Genomic DNA, 11,364 nt, shown 5'->3' with positions numbered 1-11,364 from the left:
GCTGCAAATAGAAAAGCAAAATGGGGAAATCCAAGTTGTTAATTTCCATACTACATTATGAGATTAGAAATATGCTGATCTGAATAGGAACTGTAAAAATGCATAATGCCTTTTGACACAGATCATAAATCATGGGCTTTTCAAGGCTATTAAAAAAAATTCTATTCACATTGGTAGAGCTGTTTTTAAAATACTTGTGTTAACTAATGGCTTGTGCTATGTTTTGAAAAATATGGTCTCCCTTCCCAAATTATTCAAGTTATTTCTATAACTTAATTTCATACTCAAATGTATAAAGAAACCCTCAATTTTCTAATGTGGTGGTTCTAAATTTATTGATACATAAAGTATAATGCTTTTAAAATCAGGATGAAATGCTGAAGATAAAACCTGTGTATGCAATTATATTGTGACAGTATCTACAAGGCAGTAAAACAGGGATGTAGAACCAATAATTTATAGGTTTTTTCCTCTGGAATTAATAATGTGCATTGTTTTGATTTTGTTTATGTCTAGATTTAAAAACATTTTCAGATAAATAATCCTGGAAAGCTACATAAAAAGTTCTGACTCTAATAATCTTACTTGTTCAGAATCTTATGTTGAGTAATACTTTCCACTGAAACCTATTGGTTAAGTATTATTCAGTATTAATAAGAGTATCAAAGTTTTCTCTAATGATTGTATAGAACATCATGTGTGACTGAAGACTGTTCACATGAGAAAAAGGCTTGCAATGTTTAATTATTTCTTCAGGAAATTGCAAAGAGTTCTGGGTATCCTGAAAGCCTACTGAAAGGTTCCACAATATTCTTCCTTTTTTTCCTCAAAAATGAAAAATTAAAAAAGTTTTAATGTGGATTGTTGGACAGAAGACAAAGTTTCTTAAATTGATAGTCTGTTTCTTTGTGAGGTCATGTGTGTAATAACAAAGACTTCATTGTAAAAAAGAAGCTTTGCTAACAAAACAAGAATAAAACTCTTATTTTCAGGGGTAAAAGAAAAGGAAGGAAAGAATGATTCAGTTGAATATCTATATATATGAAGATGGCATTTACAGACTTTGATTTTTTTCCCCAGAAATGTCAAAGCATTTTACAAAAACTTGTATAATATAAGCTTGCAACTAAACATCTAAAAATAAGTATGTATTGGTACCTCTACTTTACAGAAAAATGAGGGGATAACAGAGCAGACACTGATTTTATTGTTGTTACACACAAAGTCACTGGCAGAGTAATGAAAATAACTAAAACTATTCATTTCTTGTCCTTGGTTTTAGGCATGGAACCACAGCTTCTCCGGTGTGATTGAAATCTGAGGCTAAAAGTGGCAAATGACAGACAAAATGAAGAAAAAGTAAATGGTATTTGTATTTCAAGGGAATGAAGTCTCACTCTTCAGGGAAAATTTGTGTTGAAAAGTTGTATTTTGTGATTGGAGTAGGCTTTCTTAGAGGACTCTTGGGGCACTGAATTTGTGACACTGTGTTCAAAACAGTACTTGAGTTCCTGAAAGTTGCTCTAAATAAAATAGTCCATAAGATTATTTGGGAAAAAATAGTCTAGAAGACTACCTTGCATTTGAGATAAAGATTATAAGACCATACCTGTTTTTCGAAACAAAAAGAGTTAAAGTGCAACAGTCTACTGGCTAGAAAGAAAGAAATACTTCAGCTGGCAGGGTTTATAAAGGGTTTTATATAAAATTAGTGACCTACCTCCACAGTTTTATGTCCCCTCTTAGCCCACAACTAAGTTTATAAATACTCTTAGCTGAGGGATAGGATCTCAGACTCAGAAAAAGGAGTCAGGGAACACTGTGTTGGTGGCATAGGCAGGAACCAGAGCAGCTATGGGAGTCTCTGCTCTGCCTGCCTTTATTGTGTGATCCAGACCTTAGCTTATTTGTATTTCTAGGAAGAAGAGGAGGGAGGACAAATGACAGAGCCCTCTTTTTTCCTTCTCCTTATACATCTGTTTGTGGGGCATTTAATAAGGAAGGTTAAGCCCAGGAGAAGTTTCTTTGTTAATGCAAATGATTGGTGCGGCACACGACAATGCAGATCCACAGATTTAAAACACCTGATGGCTGGGAACCTAGAGCCTACAGTCTTCAGACTGAGCCACTATGAGAAATATTGTTGTCACTCTCAGTTATGTTACTTAATTTCTATCTTGGCTGATAGATACCACCTATATTACACTTATGGTTGTTTACATTTTCCCCACCCTCCTTAGCCATCAAGTCAAGCTTGCATTCTCTTTTAGCACCTCTTTTTGAGCAACTAGATCTTAAAAGCCTGCTCTGGTACCTAAATACATATTGCATAGATCCTGGTGTGCCTCAGGAGGAAATGTCACGCTTTTTTTCATGTCAAAAGAGAAAATTGCTTGAGTGTCACGAAGCAGCTGGAGCTCACAAGAAAATGTTTTCAGCTAGGCCAGAGCCTATCCTGTTGCTCTGGGTCAGATTAATACCTCAAATAGCTCCTGGCAGAATAATCAACAAGAACAGCAAGGTCTGAGAGTCAACACCTGAACCGCCTTAATCCAAATGATCTCCCCTACTTCATCCCGGGTAAGCGTTGCTGGTAGGTGCTGCAGCCTGGTTGGTTTTTTTTAGCTGTGCCCTCCAGACTGGTGAGCTGCCTCCATTTCCAGTTTGATTTAGTAGATATTTAGGTACTTTCAGGCCTTAGGGTGAGATTTTGTTGACCTGTTTGGCAGTCTCTGCATATACATTCTTTGACTTCTTCAGGGAGACTTCTGAAAGAGTTAAAGATCCAAGGAAATGGAGGTTTAGAGATTTTGTAACACTAAGCTTAACTTCAGTGCAGCATGAATGCTGTTTAATTGAGTATGTTACTGTTTGTATGTTACCTGACATGTCCTGTCTTCCTTAGAAGGAATAAATACCTCAGAATGTGTTTAGTCCAGAGTCTTGATAACTGAAAATATCCTTAGATTTAGGATTTAAAAATTACATTTAAATAAGAATATGAATTGTTTAGGAGTAGAGAGTTTTCTATGATATTCTGTGATTGTAGTTTATGACTTCTCTACCTCTAAAGACGATTTTAATATTTTTCATTAAATCTAGTATATTCTTTCTTCCCAAGAGCACTGCCTCTTCATTATAACCATTTCCATCAATGACAAGATCAGAGAGCATTTTTAATGCTAAATAGGATAGAAGGGTAGAAATTAGTACTTAAAGGGTGAAACCATTAGTATTTCTGAGTGCTTCTATGTATTCATCACTGCCTGATACAGATCAGTATTAATAATGGGAGCAGCCAGACATAATCCATCTGCTGGATATTCCCTTTCTCTCTATGCACTGACTGTCTTGTCGTCTTTCTCAGACACTGCCTGCTCTGGTCTCCAGACAGGAAACCCAGACATGGGCATTCATCAATGCTACTATAATCTGTCTGATTTTATTAGCTTTTGAATTTTATCACCAAAATGAAAAAGAAGGGGGGAAGGGGAACACAGCAGTATGATTCTCCCATACCTATGCATTCTCCTCAGTACAGCAGATTGGGATCAGACAAAAATTAAGAAGTTAAAAGGTACCTGGCAATTTCACTCCCCCCTCATCTTTTATTTTTAAGAGCTTGATCTGTTTTATTTTATTTCTTCTTCAGTAACTACATGTGGTGTGCTGCAGTCAGGGTTTCTGGTTGATTGATCTTTTTCTTTCATTTAAGATTTCATAGGTGCATATTGAATATTCTGTATTACTGTGAGACCCATCTAGGATGGCATCTTGTTTTGGAGAGCAGACCCAAACAGAAGTTTGAAATTGAGTTGTTTGGGGCTGCTGTTTCGAGTGAGACATTCCAGTGCCAGTTGTCCCAGTTGGATAAATCCCAGTTGGAATAATTGAGGCAAGGAATGTTAGACTATGTAGAGCACACCCCTCTGACAAATGGAGAGAAAACAGGAGCGTACTAAAGCCTTTGATCTTTTCTGGCAAAGTGGCAAAAACCATTTCAACCCAGGGGACCACAATAGGAAATCACTGAAGGGGATTGCATATTTTGGTTGCATTTACGCCCTGTACTCAATTTTGGGTGAAGAGAGAAGGTAAAATTTAGGTTGTAAGGAAGGGTCCACCTTGGAGCTCTGTGGAAATGATTAGATTTTCTCAAGGAGAATGAGTTCTTTACAGACTCCTATGGCTATTTTGCTGGAGCGGTCTAGCTGGAAGTTGAGCATGGATTCACAGAAGTGTGGTATGTGCATGAAGTGAAGGAATTCCCTACTCATCACCCTTTGTAGACTGTAGAGAAGTGAAGGAATAATTACCCGAGTTTCTCTCCTTATTACTTGTACTGGGCAGGAGAATAAATTTAAGCACTTTATGCGCCTGCATTATTTTCCTACTGTGTTTTTAACACTTGTGAGTCATCCACTGGGCTGTCTCTCTCCGAAGAAAATGGCCCAGAGGTGCTGTGACACTTCTTCATTGAGATGCTGAGTTGCTGGTAGGTTGAAGATGTACATGGTAAAACTTCTGTCTTGCTCTCTGTTCATTGGCCTAGTCTTTCCACATGTTGTGTGAAAAACATTGCTTAATATATACTGTTGTATATCTTTGAAATATTATCAGCAATTTTATATTAGGTTTTAAATCACCCCTTTCATCCAAGAATGCTAACCAAGTATGTGGCTACACAAATAAATGGAATGTTGAAATTCAGTTTATATAGTATTCCTCAGTACTGAAAATATCAGTACAAGTTTAATCAATTTTATGGAATTTACCCTTCACTTAATATTTGACCAACGCGACTGACCATATTTGCCTCAGCTAGCCTAGATAACAGTTTCTTCTTTGCTTTCTGATGAGAAAGAGAGTCACGTACATAGACCAGTAATGTATTGATCATTTTTATTACCTAACTGAATATTTAGGAGTTTGTGCATGTTAATTCTCTAAGCAATTCACAATCATTTTAATAAGATCTATATGTATTACTACAAGAAGGCAACTTAAACTGCTCCCTCAGGAAGTTGCTTGAGTTATATCTAACCACAATTAACTATAATTAAGGCTATTAACACTTCATTGTCTCAGACTTTTTCAGGCATATCATAGATTTTGGGGCAGAGACTTTGCTGTATTTTTGAGTGCTTGTGCAAATGGTTATAGGTTCAGAAGCTCTCATACAAATGATAATTTGGGACTTGGCAGAGTAGAATGTATGTGTCAACTAGCAGAGATCTGAAGGTTTCATTTTACTATAGAAAAGTTATATGCAGTTCTAGCTGAATGTGGATTTAAATATTAGTCCATTTTCAGGTGTATGCAACTTTTAAAGAGCGGTTATCCTTCTGGAATAATCTGGAGCTTTTTCATAGCTCCACATTTAAAGTATTTTCAGTAAATTTATATGCTATTGGTGTGAGAGAGAAGAGGTGCTTTTAGTATTTTTAGTGTAGCTGCACATCAAAACAAATACTGTCTTTATTTCTTTGCATAGAGGCATATAGAAGCATCTAGATAAATATAGCTGAATAATTAGGCACTTGTCATGGTTTAGCCCCAGCCAGCAACTAAGCACCACGCAGCCGCTCGCTCACTCCCCCCTGGTGGGATGGGGGAGAGAATCGGAAGAGCAAAAGTAAGAAAACTCGAGGGTTGAGATAAAGACAGTTTAATAGGGAAAGCAAAAGCCGCGCACGCAAGCAAAGCAAAGCAAGGAATTCCTTCACTACTTCCCATGGGCAGGCAGGTGTTCAGCCATCTCCAGGAAAGCAGGGCTCCATGACGCGTAATGGTTACTTGGGAAGACAAACACCATCACTCCGAATGTTCCCCCCTTCCTTCTTCTTCCCCAGCTTTATATACTGAGCATGATGCCATATGGTATGGAATAGCCCTTTGGTCAGTTTGGATCAACTATCCTGGCTGTGTCCCCTCCCAGCTTCTTGTGCACCTGGCAGAGCATGGGAAGCTGAAAAGTCCTTGGCTAGTGCAGCAACAACTAAAACATCTCTGTATTATCAACACTGTTCTCAGCACAAATCCAAAACATAGCCCCATACCAGCCACTCTAAAGAAAATTAACTCAATCTCAGCTGAAACCAGGACAGTATCCACCCCTTATTCCATACCATTTACGTCATGCTCAGGTCTCACACTATCCAATACATTCTCATTACCCACCATCACCCTTCCCATCCTTTGATATAATAGACACATATCATTCCCTTAGTCTATGGACCACCCCTACAAAATATTTGTAAAATGTCCATAAATGTCCACAAAATGTCCACTGAGTTCATTTAGTCCATGACTTTGGGCTTCATCTCTTATGGTTGTTACTCAGGACAGGAGAGGTGGTGTGTTTCTTGGAGTTATTGGGCACCAAAGCCAGCTCAGGTCAGGTCACTGCTGCGCTTGCACTGCTTCTTGTAAGGCTTCTCCTCCATTGGTTCAGGTGGTTCCAGCTGTATTAATTCCTATAACATGCAACTCAAATCATGGGTTACAACAATTTAAAGGTATATCCGTTACAATCTCCACCCCTGGTCCTTTTGGGCCAGGTTATAGGGTTTAACATTGCAATAAACTCCTCCCCTTGCTCCTAGCCTGGCTAGCAACAAGGGGTTCCTGCTATAGTAATTCCCACAACATGCAACTCAAATCCCGGGATACAACAATTTAAAATACAACATGCATTTCAATGCATGTAAATAATAAAGACCATTGAATGTTTTCATATTATGTGACCTGTACATATAATGTAATCAACAAAGCAATATTTGCCAGAAAACAAAGCAGAAGCTGTACATATTAAATGTAAATTCTTGGTCAACTTCTGTTAGTATTTAAAGGTAGTTTGACTGCTCATACATGCCCTCAAAATTTTGTATTGTCATTTATTTGTATGGTATTTAATAGGTATCACTTAGCTGAATGAACACTGCTTTGAAACTGTGGCGTAAACTGGAAAGCAAGGGACATTCCTCTGGAAAATGTTTACTCTGTGGAGCTGTCCATCTGTTTCGTCTGTCAAGATGCTCACTCAAAGTCTTGATCTTTAGAAGCAACATAAGAGTAATAAATTAACTTTCAAGAACATATTTATTCAGTTCTCCCTCTGCAGGGTATTTGAGCACCAGCCCAGTACACATCTGCTCTCTTATGTGCAGATTAGAGATGTGAACATTATGGAACAGAATCTGGAAAAGGCATCAAATTGATGTCTTTGAAAAGAGGCAGATTAATTTTGGAACTTCCTTGATTCCATGATGAAATTATAGCATTCAAAAGTGGGATGATATTAATGGTATTTTTCCAGAATGATATATAGCAGTCTGTAGTAACAGCATTGTGATGTGGTTTGCTGTTTTTTATAAATTCACTTTGCATTATAGCGTTAAGTGCCATTACTGTGGCTTTTCTGATTTTGCACTTCAGTATAGTATGTGGAACAGAGCACTAAGTATTCTATCAGCAGAGATCAAAGCAGCTTTTGCAGTACTTGATGTGTCTGGCATCTTGGTATGTCTGTAATTCTGTAGAAAAATGTACATTGAAGCATTTGTAAAGAGTCTAAAGTTTTGTATTGGCACAGCATAATACACAAGCAGTGGAATCGTATATTTATATAAGCCTTGCATAAAACGGAGCCTATGAGAGAGAATTCTTTCTGTATTTCCAATTCCTCATTTTTGGAAACCCAAGAGCTGCTCCACTGAAATTTACCAGAACTGGAAATACAGAAAATACAGTTATTTAGAATATAAATCCCAATCAAGAGAATGAGGATTTCTTTCAAAAATCATATAGTTCAAAACTCAGTCTTTTTAGGTTCATAACATAGGCACCAGTGACCTGTGGGGTAGAACCTTTTTATACAATGGCTTTGTCCTCAAAATACCCATGCAGAAAGTGGGAAACTCATATTTGATCTTTTTGCCCTAAAGCGTTCAAAACCTACTCTCCTGTCTTTCAGGCGTCAACTCTAAACATTGTGCTGCAATCTGTTCTTGGAGCTTGCTGCCCCCACATCTCTTCTTGGAGTTAGGAAAGTGTTTGAAAAAAAGAAGGTAAGATTCATGGGAGAGGAAGAAGAGAAGAGGAAGAAAGTGAGTGCTTGTGCAAAAGAGCACCTGGCTTTTAATTCGGTTGTCAGCAAAGTCCTCTATGGTTGAAGAGCAGTAGGTCACAGGTCTTGCTCCAAGGACTGCTGCTTATAACTGAAGTAACATCACTGCTCCAGCAGCTCTATTTTGAAAGAAAGCTTCTTCCTAAGAAACAGAGTCTATCCAGGATATGAGAAGTGTACTCTGAAAGTGCCTACCTCTTATTCTGAAATCAGTAATTGGATAAAAGAGTAATTGTGTTAAGAAAAAGCATTTAGAAATATAAAAATACATTACAGGCTTACTAAAGGCTATTTGAAGTAGTTACTGCGTAAATTTTGGTTTTAAGCTATATGTAAAGAGAGATGAAAGGTCAAGGTATTACAGTGCACACGTTAGAAAACACTTTAAAAAAAAAAAAGATTGTCGTTTTCATTGTCTTTGCTTTAAGCTAATTTAAAAAGCCTTTGATGTCCCTTTATGGAAAAAGGTATTTGAAGCAATAGGGACCTCTAATCAAAGCAGATGGACATTATCATATATGAGGGAGTGTGTAAGACTGTGTGATTTGAATTACACAGAGTGTTTCTCAAGGTATTGCTTCGATTTAACAGGTTGTAGTGGTTTGACCTTGGCTGGCTGCCAGATGCCCACCCAGCTGCTCTCTCATTCCCCCTCTTCAAAAGAAGAGAGGGAGAAAATAAGATGGAAAAGCTTGTGGGTTGAGATTAAGGCAAGGAGATCACTTACCAATTACTCTCACAGCAAAACAGACTTGACTTGGAGAAAATTAATTTAATTTATTGCCATTTAAAATAGATTTGGACAGAAATTAAAACACCTTCCCTCCCTTCTCCAATTTTTTCCCAGGCTCAACTTCACTCCTTTGTTTCTGACTCCTCAGCCTCCTCCCCCCTTGAGTGGCACAGGGTGGGTGGGGAATGCGAGTTATGGTCAATCCATAAGAGCTCCTCTCTGCTGCTCCTTCCCTCTCACACTTTTCCCTGCTCTAGCGTGGGTCCTCTCCACAGGCAACTATCCACCTTCAGCAACTATAGTCTTTCAGCAACTATCCACCTCCTCTGGTGTGGGGTCCTCCATGGGCTACAGTGTGGATACCTCCTCTGCTGTGGTGTCTCCATGGGCTGTAGGGAAATACCTGCTCCACTGTGGTCTCTGCCACAGCTGCAGGAGGATCTCTGCTCTGGCGACTGGATCACGTCCTCCCCTCCTCCTTCTCCGACCTTGGTGTTTCACAGGGCTGTTTCTCATGCACTCTTTTTCCTCACTCCTCACTGCCATGCAGTGTTTTGCCCTTTCTTAAACATGCTTTCCCAGAGGCAATGCTGTCGTGGCCGACGGGCTCAGCCATGCCCTGTGGTGGGTCGGTTGGAGTCGGCTGGAACTGGCTGTGTCTGGCACAGGGAAGCCCTGGCCTCTCCTCACAGAGGCTGCCCTGCAGCCCTGCTGCCAGCACCTGGGCACCTGCACCCAATGCAGTGGTAATCAAGAAGGAATAGCACAAATATGTCACAGAAAAAAGAAGAAAGTGAGGACACAGCTATATAAGAATACATATTTATAGATTCACAGTATCACTGGGGTTGTCAGGTAGAATTTTTTTTGTTTTTACAGGAAACTCCTTGATGACATAAAGCTGATGGAGTGAGGTCTTCCACCAGCAATCTAACCTGCAGCAATTCAACAAAAGATCTGAGTTTAAAATGAATGGGCATGAAAATGGAGCCGGTGATATGTGTATCTTGTAATTTCTATTGTATATACTTTGTGTTTTGTGGTAGATACTCAAGCGCCCACCACTTTCTCTCCTGGACAGATGAAGTCATGTACCAGGGCACCATCTAGAGCACCCCACTTACAGTGTGGAGGTAAGGTCCTCTACAGAGTGCTTAGCTCTCTGCCATGCATGGTGTGTGTCTAGGATCAACAACTGGAGTAAACTTCTTCTCTGGTTAATATGTAGTGTGGACATAAGGACCTAGAACCAGTGGATAGCAGCAAATCAGCCTCCAAGCCTACCCTCTTTGCACCACCCCAAAAGGTAATGGACACACTCTGGCTCCAGCATTTCTTAGTGAAATCCTATTGCTAAACAAAGAGTGCACGTGGAGTTCTCTTTCTGCTGAGGCAGTAGGAACAAAGAGAAAGCAATTATTTTTAGTCAGAAATCCCAATCCCAACATGCAGCTCTGAATCATGATACTTTATTTCGATCCTTTCCCAAGCTCATTCTAGGAAACTATTCTCTAGCATTTCTTGGGTTTTCTGGTTGCTTTTTGCTTCCTACATGCATAATCAGTGTCCTCATCTCCTTTTTAGGTATTTCTTCAGGAAATTTTTCAGCTTGAATGGCTTATTTTTGCTCAAGGCTACATAACAGGGAGATGGCTTCCCTTGTTTCAAGCTAGCTTGCTTAACAAAGGAATATAATTGCTTTGACCTACATACATGCCAGTCAGCGATTAGACAGATAAGAAATTCTGACTGAAAAGAAGAAATAAGTAGAAAGTAATTCAGAATGATTTAAAATAAGAGGGATAGAAATGAAATACATACAAATGGGCTGCTTCAGTTCCTTGAAACAAGATTATTTACTTGTGTCAAACTGAAGAAAACATGATTCTTAGCTTGAGGACAGAGGAAAAACATATCATAAAGAATTTTGTCTATATTCCAGCTGCAGACTCCTCTAGTTAGCTCTTAGTTACTATCTTCTTACCCATCAAAGTGATATCTACAGAGCCATTACAGCAGACTTGAATAATCCCATCTACTCCCAAAATGCAACAAAATATGTTAAGGGGAACGTAAATGTATTGTAGCTGTATTGTTTCAGGAGCCAAGTTTAAATAGGTATCTGCTTCATTGCGTTATATCATACACAATTTTGCTTCACTAATTTAATATCTTATGCTAATTATAAGCAGGAATTAATCAATAAAATTATTTTCTTTCCTTAGAAGAGCTAGTCCAAACAACGTTGTACAGAGTTTCCTTATCATGGAATCATAGAATCATAGAATGGTTTGAGTTGGAAGGGACCTTTAAAGATCACCTAGTCCAACCCCCCTTTCCCCCTGGGCAGGAACATCTTCCACTCCATCAGGTTGCTCAAAGCCCCACCCAACCTGACCTTGAACAATTCCAGTGATGGGGCATCCACAGCTTCTCTGGGCAACCTGTTCCAGTGCCTCACCACCTTCATCTTAAAAAAATTTCTGCCTTATGTCCAGTCTAA

At 38.9% G+C, this 11,364-nt stretch overlaps 1 long non-coding RNA gene across 1 annotated transcript; it reads left to right on the top strand.

Annotated features, from left to right (window-relative positions):
- The first annotated feature begins 1,288 nt into the window (after positions 1–1,288).
- LOC140651265 (uncharacterized) lies at positions 1,289–10,156 on the top strand. The gene is made up of 4 exons (XR_012042332.1): positions 1,289–1,366; positions 7,976–8,069; positions 9,908–9,994; positions 10,090–10,156. It is a non-coding gene; the product is annotated as an uncharacterized lncRNA (long non-coding RNA).
- Positions 10,157–11,364: the final 1,208 nt, after the last annotated feature.

This window comes from Ciconia boyciana, chromosome 1 (assembly GCF_034638445.1).
Source record: "Ciconia boyciana chromosome 1, ASM3463844v1, whole genome shotgun sequence".
Classification (NCBI taxonomy): domain Eukaryota; kingdom Metazoa; phylum Chordata; class Aves; order Ciconiiformes; family Ciconiidae; genus Ciconia; species Ciconia boyciana.
This window is presented reverse-complemented; position numbering and strand designations above follow the sequence as displayed.